Genomic DNA, 12,291 nt, shown 5'->3' on the forward strand with positions numbered 1-12,291 from the left:
TGTTATGTTGTTTAACTAGCGTAGCACAGTGTTATGTTGTTTAATTAGCGTAGCACAGTGTTATGATGTTTAATTAGCGTAGCACAGTGTTATGATGTTTAATTAGCGTAGCACAGTGTTATGATGTTTAATTAGCGTAGTGTTATGATGTTTAACTAGCGTAGCACAGTGTTATGTTGTTTAATTAACTAGCGTAGCACAGTGCTATGATGCTTAACTAGCGTAGCACAGTGTTATGATGTTTAACTAGCGTAGCATAGTGTTATGATGTTTAACTAGCTTAGCACAGTGTTATGATGTTTAACTAGGGTAGTGTTATGATGTTTAACTAGCGTAGCACAGTGTTATGATGTTTAACTAGCGTAGCACAGTGTTGTGATGTTTAACTAGCGTAGTGTTATGATGTTTAACTAGCGTAGCACAGTGTTATGTTGTTTAACTAGCGTAGCGTTATGATGTTTAACTAGCGTAGTACAGTGTAATGATTTTTAACTAGCGTAGCACAGTGTTATGATGTTTAACTAGCGTAGCACAGCGTTATGATGTTTAACTAGCGTAGCACAGCGTTATGATGTTTAACTAGCGTAGTGTTATGATGTTTAACTAGCGTAGCACAGTGTTGTGATGTTTAACTAGCGTAGTGTTATGATGTTTAACTAGCGTAGCACAGTGTTGTGATGTTTAACTAGCGTAGTGTTATGATGTTTAACTAGCGTAGCACAGTGTTATGTTGTTTAACTAGCGTAGCAAGTGTTATGATGTTTAACTAGCGTAGTAGATGTTTAACTAGCGTAGCACAGTGTTATGATGTTTAACTAGCGTAGTGTTATGATGTTTAACTAGCGTAGCACAGTGTTGTGATGTTTAACTAGCGTAGTGTTATGATGTTTAACTAGCGTAGCACAGTGTTATGATGTTTAACTAGCGTAGCACAGTGTTATGATGTTTAACTAGCGTAGCACAGTGTAATGATGTTTAACTAGCGTAGCACAGCGTTATGATGTTTAACTAGCGTAGTGTTATGATGTTTAACTAGCGTAGCACAGTGTTGTGATGTTTAACTAGCGTAGTGTTATGATGTTTAACTAGCGTAGCACAGTGTTATGATGTTTAACTAGCGTAGCACAGTGTTATGTTGTTTAACTAGCGTAGCACAGTGTAATGATGTTTAACTAGCGTAGCACAGTGTAATGATGTTTAACTAGCGTAGCGTTATGATGTTTAACTAGCGTAGCACAGTGTAATGATGTTTAACTAGCGTAGCACAGTGTTATGATGTTTAACTAGCGTAGCATAGTGTTAGTGATGTTTAACTAGCGTAGCACAGTGTTATGATGTTTAACTAGCGTAGCACAGTGTTATGTTGTTTAACTAGCGTAGCACAGTGTTATGTTGTTTAACTAGCGTAGCGTTATGATGTTTAACTAGCGTAGCACAGTGTTATGATGTTTAATTAGCGTAGCACAGTGTAATGATGTTTAACTAGCGTAGCACAGCGTTATGATGTTTAACTAGCGTAGTGTTATGATGTTTAACTAGCGTAGCACAGTGTTATGATGTTTAACTAGCGTAGCGTTATGATGTTTAACTAGCGTAGCACAGTGTAATGATGTTTAACTAGCGTAGCACAGTGTTATGATGTTTAACTAGCGTAGCACAGCGTTATGATGTTTAACTAGCGTAGCACAGCGTTATGATGTTTAACTAGCGTAGTGTTATGATGTTTAACTAGCGTAGCACAGTGTTGTGATGTTTAACTAGCGTAGTGTTATGATGTTTAACTAGCGTAGCACAGTGTTGTGATGTTTAACTAGCGTAGTGTTATGATGTTTAACTAGCGTAGCACAGTGTTATGTTGTTTAATTAGCGTAGCATAGTGTTATGTTGTTTAACTAGCGTAGCACAGTGTTATGTTGTTTAACTAGCGTAGCGTTATGATGTTTAACTAGCGTAGCACAGTGTTATGATGTTTAATTAGCGTAGCACAGTGTAATGATGTTTAACTAGCGTAGCACAGCGTTATGATGTTTAACTAGCGTAGTGTTATGATGTTTAACTAGCGTAGCACAGTGTTGTGATGTTTAACTAGCGTAGTGTTATGATGTTTAACTAGCGTAGCACAGTGTTATGATGTTTAACTAGCGTAGCACAGTGTTATGATGTTTAACTAGCGTAGCACAGTGTAATGATGTTTAACTAGCGTAGCACAGCGTTATGATGTTTAACTAGCGTAGTGTTATGATGTTTAACTAGCGTAGCACAGTGTTGTGATGTTTAACTAGCGTAGTGTTATGATGTTTAACTAGCGTAGCACAGTGTTATGATGTTTAACTAGCGTAGCACAGTGTTATGTTGTTTAACTAGCGTAGCACAGTGTTATGATGTTTAACTAGCGTAGCACAGTGTAATGATGTTTAACTAGCGTAGCGTTATGATGTTTAACTAGCGTAGCACAGTGTAATGATGTTTAACTAGCGTAGCACAGTGTAATGATGTTTAACTAGCGTAGCACAGCGTTATGATGTTTAACTAGCGTAGCGTTATGATGTTTAACTAGCGTAGCACAATGTTATGATGTTTAATTAGCGTAGCACAGTGTTATGTTGTTTAACTAGCGCAGCACAGTGTTATGTTGTTTAACTAGCGTAGCGTTATGATGTTTAACTAGCGTAGCACAGTGTTATGATGTTTAACTAGCGTAGCACAGTGTAATGATGTTTAACTAGCGTAGCACAGCGTTATGATGTTTAACTAGCGTAGTGTTATGATGTTTAACTAGCGTAGCACAGTGTTGTGATGTTTAACTAGCGTAGTGTTATGATGTTTAACTAGCGTAGCACAGTGTTATGATGTTTAACTAGCGTAGCACAGTGTTATGATGTTTAACTAGCGTAGTGTTATGATGTTTAACTAGGTTAGTGTTATGATGTTTAACTAGCGTAGCACAGTGTTATGATGTTTAACTAGCGTAGTGTTATGATGTTTAACTAGCGTAGCACAGTGTTGTGATGTTTAACTAGCACAGTGTTATGATGTTTAACTAGCGTAGCACAGTGTTATGATGTTTAACTAACGTAGCACAGTGTTGTGATGTTTAACTAGGTTAGTGTTATGATGTTTAACTAGCTTAGCACAGTGTTATGATGTTTAACTAGCGTAGTGTTATGATGTTTAACTAGCGTAGCACAGTGTTATGATGTTTAACTAGCGTAGTGTTATGTTGTTTAACTAGCGTAGCACAGTGTTGTGATGTTGTCACAGAAGGCTGTTTTTTAAAACATTCCATTAAATTACTGTCAGGGATACCTCACAGAGCCACTGTCTGCATACAAACAACCCCTTAAAGGGGCAATCTGGGATTGAACATTTAAATGAACATTTAAATGAATGATAAATATATATTCTGACCACTTTATTGCCAATGTGGGATATTTTGAATCCCAGATTCCCCCTTTAAAAATCACTCAGACAGAATGAAGAGATCCAATGTTCCTGTCAATTAAATGTAACAAGTTGTTACCAGACAGGAGTAGGGTCAAGGGCAGGGACAGCCATTATCAACCTGAACTTTCTGCAGATACAGCCATTTGGATTCATTTAGGTCCGTGCCTGAGCAAAGTTGATTTTATTCTGTTCAGTAGGAAGAGAAAGAGATGAGAGATAATGGAGAGAGGAAGGATAGAGAGAGGAGGGAGAAAGAGTAGAAGAAGGAGGGAGAGAAAAGGAGACAGGGAGGGAGAGAAAAGGAGACAGGGAGGGAGAGAAAAGGAGACAGGGAGAAAAGGAGACAGAGGGAGAAAAGGAGACAGAGGGAGAAAAGGAGAGAGAGAGGGAGAAAAGGAGTCGGAGAGAGAGGGAGAAAAGGAGACAGAGAGACAGAGGGAGAAAAGGAGACAGAGAGAGGGAGAAAGGGAGACAGAGAGAGGGAGAAAGGGAGACAGAGAGAGGGAGAAAAGGAGACAGAGAGAGGGAGAAAAGGAGACAGAGAGAGGGAGAAAGGGAGACAGAGAGAGGGAGAAAGGGAGACAGAGAGAGGGAGAAAGGGAGACAGAGAGAGGGAGAAAAGGAGAGGGAGAGAGACAGAGAGTCTTAGCTAACACCTGGAGGATAACGGCCAGAATGAAAACAATAAAACATGTTGTTGTTCTGATCAAAACCCCCCTGACTACACCGGCCACACCCGTGCACCATCTCCCACATGTTGAGCTTGGTGTAGTCAGTATGTTAGTAGTTAACCTGTATGGATCAGTTGGTAGAGTATAGAGCTTGGTGTAGTCAGTATGTTAGTAGTTATCCTGTATGGATCAGTTGGTAGAGTATAGAGCTTGGTGTAGTCAGTATGTTAGTAGTTATCCTGTATGGATCAGTTGGTAGAGTATAGAGCTTGGTGTAGTCAGTATGTTAGTAGTTAACCTGTATGGATCAGTTGGTAGAGTATAGAGCTTGGTGTAGTCAGTATGTTAGTAGTTAACCTGTATGGATCAGTTGGTAGAGTATAGAGCTTGGTGTAGTCAGTATGTTAGTAGTTATCCTGTATGGATCAGTTGGTAGAGTATAGAGCTTGGTGTAGTCAGTATGTTAGTAGTTATCCTGTATGGATCAGTTGGTAGAGTATAGAGCTTGGTGTAGTCAGTATGTTAGTAGTTAACCTGTATGGATCAGTTGGTAGAGTATAGAGCTTGGTGTAGTCAGTATGTTAGTAGTTGTCCTGTATGGATCAGTTGGTAGAGTATAGAGCTTGGTGTAGTCAGTATGTTAGTAGTTAACCTGTATGGATCAGTTGGTAGAGTATAGAGCTTGGTGTAGTCAGTATGTTAGTAGTTGTCCTGTATGGATCAGTTGGTAGAGTATAGAGCTTGGTGTAGTCAGTATGTTAGTAGTTATCCTGTATGGATCAGTTGGTAGAGTATAGAGCTTGGTGTAGTCAGTATGTTAGTAGTTATCCTGTATGGATCAGTTGGTAGAGTATAGAGCTTGGTGTAGTCAGTATGTTAGTAGTTAACCTGTATGGATCAGTTGGTAGAGTATAGAGCTTGGTGTAGTCAGTATGTTAGTAGTTAACCTGTATGGATCAGTTGGTAGAGTATAGAGCTTGGTGTAGTCAGTATGTTAGTAGTTATCCTGTATGGATCAGTTGGTAGAGTATAGAGCTTGGTGTAGTCAGTATGTTAGTAGTTATCCTGTATGGATCAGTTGGTAGAGTATAGAGCTTGGTGTAGTCAGTATGTTAGTAGTTAACCTGTATGGATCAGTTGGTAGAGTATAGAGCTTGGTGTAGTCAGTATGTTAGTAGTTATCCTGTATGGATCAGTTGGTAGAGTATAGAGCTTGGTGTAGTCAGTATGTTAGTAGTTGTCCTGTATGGATCAGTTGGTAGAGTATAGAGCTTGGTGTAGTCAGTATGTTAGTAGTTAACCTGTATGGATCAGTTGGTAGAGTATAGAGCTTGGTGTAGTCAGTATGTTAGTAGTTATCCTGTATGGATCAGTTGGTAGAGTATAGAGCTTGGTGTAGTCAGTATGTTAGTAGTTATCCTGTATGGATCAGTTGGTAGAGTATAGAGCTTGGTGTAGTCAGTATGTTAGTAGTTATCCTGTATGGATCAGTTGGTAGAGTATAGAGCTTGGTGTAGTCAGTATGTTAGTAGTTATCCTGTATGGATCAGTTGGTAGAGTATAGAGCTTGGTGTAGTCAGTATGTTAGTAGTTAACCTGTATGGATCAGTTGGTAGAGTATAGAGCTTGGTGTAGTCAGTATGTTAGTAGTTATCCTGTATGGATCAGTTGGTAGAGTATAGAGCTTGGTGTAGTCAGTATGTTAGTAGTTATCCTGTATGGATCAGTTGGTAGAGTATAGAGCTTGGTGTAGTCAGTATGTTAGTAGTTATCCTGTATGGATCAGTTGGTAGAGTATAGAGCTTGGTGTAGTCAGTATGTTAGTAGTTATCCTGTATGGATCAGTTGGTAGAGTATAGAGCTTGGTGTAGTCAGTATGTTAGTAGTTAACCTGTATGGATCAGTTGGTAGAGTATAGAGCTTGGTGTAGTCAGTATGTTAGTAGTTATCCTGTATGGATCAGTTGGTAGAGTATAGAGCTTGGTGTAGTCAGTATGTTAGTAGTTAACCTGTATGGATCAGTTGGTAGAGTATAGAGCTTGGTGTAGTCAGTATGTTAGTAGTTATCCTGTATGGATCAGTTGGTAGAGTATAGAGCTTGGTGTAGTCAGTATGTTAGTAGTTATCCTGTATGGATCAGTTGGTAGAGTATAGAGCTTGGTGTAGTCAGTATGTTAGTAGTTATCCTGTATGGATCAGTTGGTAGAGTATAGAGCTTGGTGTAGTCAGTATGTTAGTAGTTATCCTGTATGGATCAGTTGGTAGAGTATAGAGCTTGGTGTAGTCAGTATGTTAGTAGTTATCCTGTATGGATCAGTTGGTAGAGTATAGAGCTTGGTGTAGTCAGTATGTTAGTAGTTATCCTGTATGGATCAGTTGGTAGAGTATAGAGCTTGGTGTAGTCAGTATGTTAGTAGTTATCCTGTATGGATCAGTTGGTAGAGTATAGAGCTTGGTGTAGTCAGTATGTTAGTAGTTATCCTGTATGGATCAGTTGGTAGAGTATAGAGCTTGGTGTAGTCAGTATGTTAGTAGTTATCCTGTATGGATCAGTTGGTAGAGTATAGAGCTTGGTGTAGTCAGTATGTTAGTAGTTAACCTGTATGGATCAGTTGGTAGAGTATAGAGCTTGGTGTAGTCAGTATGTTAGTAGTTATCCTGTATGGATCAGTTGGTAGAGTATAGAGCTTGGTGTAGTCAGTATGTTAGTAGTTATCCTGTATGGATCAGTTGGTAGAGTATAGAGCTTGGTGTAGTCAGTATGTTAGTAGTTAACCTGTATGGATCAGTTGGTAGAGTATAGAGCTTGGTGTAGTCAGTATGTTAGTAGTTAACCTGTATGGATCAGTTGGTAGAGTATAGAGCTTGGTGTAGTCAGTATGTTAGTAGTTGTCCTGTATGGATCAGTTGGTAGAGTATAGAGCTTGGTGTAGTCAGTATGTTAGTAGTTAACCTGTATGGATCAGTTGGTAGAGTATAGAGCTTGGTGTAGTCAGTATGTTAGTAGTTATCCTGTATGGATCAGTTGGTAGAGTATAGAGCTTGGTGTAGTCAGTATGTTAGTAGTTATCCTGTATGGATCAGTTGGTAGAGTATAGAGCTTGGTGTAGTCAGTATGTTAGTAGTTATCCTGTATGGATCAGTTGGTAGAGTATAGAGCTTGGTGTAGTCAGTATGTTAGTAGTTATCCTGTATGGATCAGTTGGTAGAGTAAGAGCTTGGTGTAGTCAGTATGTTAGTAGTTATCCTGTATGGATCAGTTGGTAGAGTATAGAGCTTGGTGTAGTCAGTATGTTAGTAGTTGTCCTGTATGGATCAGTTGGTAGAGTATAGAGCTTGGTGTAGTCAGTATGTTAGTAGTTATCCTGTATGGATCAGTTGGTAGAGTATAGAGCTTGGTGTAGTCAGTATGTTAGTAGTTAACCTGTATGGATCAGTTGGTAGAGTATAGAGCTTGGTGTAGTCAGTATGTTAGTAGTTATCCTGTATGGATCAGTTGGTAGAGTATAGAGCTTGGTGTAGTCAGTATGTTAGTAGTTGTCCTGTATGGATCAGTTGGTAGAGTATAGAGCTTGGTGTAGTCAGTATGTTAGTAGTTATCCTGTATGGATCAGTTGGTAGTAGAGCTTGGTGTAGTCAGTATGTTAGTAGTTATCCTGTATGGATCAGTTGGTAGAGTATAGAGCTTGGTGTAGTCAGTATGTTAGTAGTTATCCTGTATGGATCAGTTGGTAGAGTATAGAGCTTGGTGTAGTCAGTATGTTAGTAGTTATCCTGTATGGATCAGTTGGTAGAGTATAGAGCTTGGTGTAGTCAGTATGTTAGTAGTTATCCTGTATGGATCAGTTGGTAGAGTATAGAGCTTGGTGTAGTCAGTATGTTAGTAGTTATCCTGTATGGATCAGTTGGTAGAGTATAGAGCTTGGTGTAGTCAGTATGTTAGTAGTTATCCTGTATGGATCAGTTGGTAGAGTATAGAGCTTGGTGTAGTCAGTATGTTAGTAGTTATCCTGTATGGATCAGTTGGTAGAGTATAGAGCTTGGTGTAGTCAGTATGTTAGTAGTTATCCTGTATGGATCAGTTGGTAGAGTATAGAGCTTGGTGTAGTCAGTATGTTAGTAGTTATCCTGTATGGATCAGTTGGTAGAGTATAGAGCTTGGTGTAGTCAGTATGTTAGTAGTTGTCCTGTATGGATCAGTTGGTAGAGTATAGAGCTTGGTGTAGTCAGTATGTTAGTAGTTATCCTGTATGGATCAGTTGGTAGAGTATAGAGCTTGGTGTAGTCAGTATGTTAGTAGTTATCCTGTATGGATCAGTTGGTAGAGTATAGAGCTTGGTGTAGTCAGTATGTTAGTAGTTATCCTGTATGGATCAGTTGGTAGAGTATAGAGCTTGGTGTAGTCAGTATGTTAGTAGTTATCCTGTATGGATCAGTTGGTAGAGTATAGAGCTTGGTGTAGTCAGTATGTTAGTAGTTATCCTGTATGGATCAGTTGGTAGAGTATAGAGCTTGGTGTAGTCAGTATGTTAGTAGTTATCCTGTATGGATCAGTTGGTAGAGTATAGAGCTTGGTGTAGTCAGTATGTTAGTAGTTATCCTGTATGGATCAGTTGGTAGAGTATAGAGCTTGGTGTAGTCAGTATGTTAGTAGTTGTCCTGTATGGATCAGTTGGTAGAGTATAGAGCTTGGTGTAGTCAGTATGTTAGTAGTTAACCTGTATGGATCAGTTGGTAGAGTATAGAGCTTGGTGTAGTCAGTATGTTAGTAGTTATCCTGTATGGATCAGTTGGTAGAGTATAGAGCTTGGTGTAGTCAGTATGTTAGTAGTTATCCTGTATGGATCAGTTGGTAGAGTATAGAGCTTGGTGTAGTCAGTATGTTAGTAGTTATCCTGTATGGATCAGTTGGTAGAGTATAGAGCTTGGTGTAGTCAGTATGTTAGTAGTTATCCTGTATGGATCAGTTGGTAGAGTATAGAGCTTGGTGTAGTCAGTATGTTAGTAGTTAACCTGTATGGATCAGTTGGTAGAGTATAGAGCTTGGTGTAGTCAGTATGTTAGTAGTTATCCTGTATGGATCAGTTGGTAGAGTATAGAGCTTGGTGTAGTCAGTATGTTAGTAGTTGTCCTGTATGGATCAGTTGGTAGAGTATAGAGCTTGGTGTAGTCAGTATGTTAGTAGTTATCCTGTATGGATCAGTTGGTAGAGTATAGAGCTTGGTGTAGTCAGTATGTTAGTAGTTATCCTGTATGGATCAGTTGGTAGAGTATAGAGCTTGGTGTAGTCAGTATGTTAGTAGTTATCCTGTATGGATCAGTTGGTAGAGTATAGAGCTTGGTGTAGTCAGTATGTTAGTAGTTATCCTGTATGGATCAGTTGGTAGAGTATAGAGCTTGGTGTAGTCAGTATGTTAGTAGTTATCCTGTATGGATCAGTTGGTAGAGTATAGAGCTTGGTGTAGTCAGTATGTTAGTAGTTGTCCTGTATGGATCAGTTGGTAGAGTATAGAGCTTGGTGTAGTCAGTATGTTAGTAGTTATCCTGTATGGATCAGTTGGTAGAGTATAGAGCTTGGTGTAGTCAGTATGTTAGTAGTTATCCTGTATGGATCAGTTGGTAGAGTATAGAGCTTGGTGTAGTCAGTATGTTAGTAGTTGTCCTGTATGGATCAGTTGGTAGAGTATAGAGCTTGGTGTAGTCAGTATGTTAGTAGTTATCCTGTATGGATCAGTTGGTAGAGTATAGAGCTTGGTGTAGTCAGTATGTTAGTAGTTATCCTGTATGGATCAGTTGGTAGAGTATAGAGCTTGGTGTAGTCAGTATGTTAGTAGTTGTCCTGTATGGATCAGTTGGTAGAGTATAGAGCTTGGTGTAGTCAGTATGTTAGTAGTTATCCTGTATGGATCAGTTGGTAGAGTATAGAGCTTGGTGTAGTCAGTATGTTAGTAGTTATCCTGTATGGATCAGTTGGTAGAGTATAGAGCTTGGTGTAGTCAGTATGTTAGTAGTTATCCTGTATGGATCAGTTGGTAGAGTATAGAGCTTGGTGTAGTCAGTATGTTAGTAGTTATCCTGTATGGATCAGTTGGTAGAGTATAGAGCTTGGTGTAGTCAGTATGTTAGTAGTTATCCTGTATGGATCAGTTGGTAGAGTATAGAGCTTGGTGTAGTCAGTATGTTAGTAGTTATCCTGTATGGATCAGTTGGTAGAGTATAGAGCTTGGTGTAGTCAGTATGTTAGTAGTTAACCTGTATGGATCAGTTGGTAGAGTATAGAGCTTGGTGTAGTCAGTATGTTAGTAGTTATCCTGTATGGATCAGTTGGTAGAGTATAGAGCTTGGTGTAGTCAGTATGTTAGTAGTTATCCTGTATGGATCAGTTGGTAGAGTATAGAGCTTGGTGTAGTCAGTATGTTAGTAGTTATCCTGTATGGATCAGTTGGTAGAGTATAGAGCTTGGTGTAGTCAGTATGTTAGTAGTTATCCTGTATGGATCAGTTGGTAGAGTATAGAGCTTGGTGTAGTCAGTATGTTAGTAGTTAACCTGTATGGATCAGTTGGTAGAGTATAGAGCTTGGTGTAGTCAGTATGTTAGTAGTTATCCTGTATGGATCAGTTGGTAGAGTATAGAGCTTGGTGTAGTCAGTATGTTAGTAGTTATCCTGTATGGATCAGTTGGTAGAGTATAGAGCTTGGTGTAGTCAGTATGTTAGTAGTTATCCTGTATGGATCAGTTGGTAGAGTATAGAGCTTGGTGTAGTCAGTATGTTAGTAGTTATCCTGTATGGATCAGTTGGTAGAGTATAGAGCTTGGTGTAGTCAGTATGTTAGTAGTTAACCTGTATGGATCAGTTGGTAGAGTATAGAGCTTGGTGTAGTCAGTATGTTAGTAGTTATCCTGTATGGATCAGTTGGTAGAGTATAGAGCTTGGTGTAGTCAGTATGTTAGTAGTTATCCTGTATGGATCAGTTGGTAGAGTATAGAGCTTGGTGTAGTCAGTATGTTAGTAGTTATCCTGTATGGATCAGTTGGTAGAGTATAGAGCTTGGTGTAGTCAGTATGTTAGTAGTTATCCTGTATGGATCAGTTGGTAGAGTATAGAGCTTGGTGTAGTCAGTATGTTAGTAGTTATCCTGTATGGATCAGTTGGTAGAGTATAGAGCTTGGTGTAGTCAGTATGTTAGTAGTTATCCTGTATGGATCAGTTGGTAGAGTATAGAGCTTGGTGTAGTCAGTATGTTAGTAGTTATCCTGTATGGATCAGTTGGTAGAGTATAGAGCTTGGTGTAGTCAGTATGTTAGTAGTTATCCTGTATGGATCAGTTGGTAGAGTATAGAGCTTGGTGTAGTCAGTATGTTAGTAGTTATCCTGTATGGATCAGTTGGTAGAGTATAGAGCTTGGTGTAGTCAGTATGTTAGTAGTTATCCTGTATGGATCAGTTGGTAGAGTATAGAGCTTGGTGTAGTCAGTATGTTAGTAGTTATCCTGTATGGATCAGTTGGTAGAGTATAGAGCTTGGTGTAGTCAGTATGTTAGTAGTTATCCTGTATGGATCAGTTGGTAGAGTATAGAGCTTGGTGTAGTCAGTATGTTAGTAGTTATCCTGTATGGATCAGTTGGTAGAGTATAGAGCTTGGTGTAGTCAGTATGTTAGTAGTTATCCTGTATGGATCAGTTGGTAGAGTATAGAGCTTGGTGTAGTCAGTATGTTAGTAGTTATCCTGTATGGATCAGTTGGTAGAGTATAGAGCTTGGTGTAGTCAGTATGTTAGTAGTTATCCTGTATGGATCAGTTGGTAGAGTATAGAGCTTGGTGTAGTCAGTATGTTAGTAGTTATCCTGTATGGATCAGTTGGTAGAGTATAGAGCTTGGTGTAGTCAGTATGTTAGTAGTTATCCTGTATGGATCAGTTGGTAGAGTATAGAGCTTGGTGTAGTCAGTATGTTAGTAGTTATCCTGTATGGATCAGTTGGTAGAGTATAGAGCTTGGTGTAGTCAGTATGTTAGTAGTTATCCTGTATGGATCAGTTGGTAGAGTATAGAGCTTGGTGTAGTCAGTATGTTAGTAGTTATCCTGTATGGATCAGTTGGTAGAGTATAGAGCTTGGTGTAGTCAGTATGTTAGTAGTTATCCTGTATGGATCAGTTGGTAGAGTATAGAGCTTGGTG

General features: G+C 39.1%; 1 protein-coding gene across 1 annotated transcript in view; it reads left to right on the forward strand.

Annotated features, from left to right (window-relative positions):
- LOC123742381 (protein Dok-7) overlaps positions 1-12,291 on the forward strand; it is a 65,904-nt gene that overhangs the window by 38,492 nt on the left and 15,121 nt on the right. The gene's annotated exons all lie outside the window — the stretch shown is intronic.

Source organism: Salmo salar, chromosome 04 (genome assembly GCF_965601325.2).
Source record: "Salmo salar chromosome 04, fSalSal1, whole genome shotgun sequence".
NCBI lineage: Eukaryota > Metazoa > Chordata > Actinopteri > Salmoniformes > Salmonidae > Salmo > Salmo salar.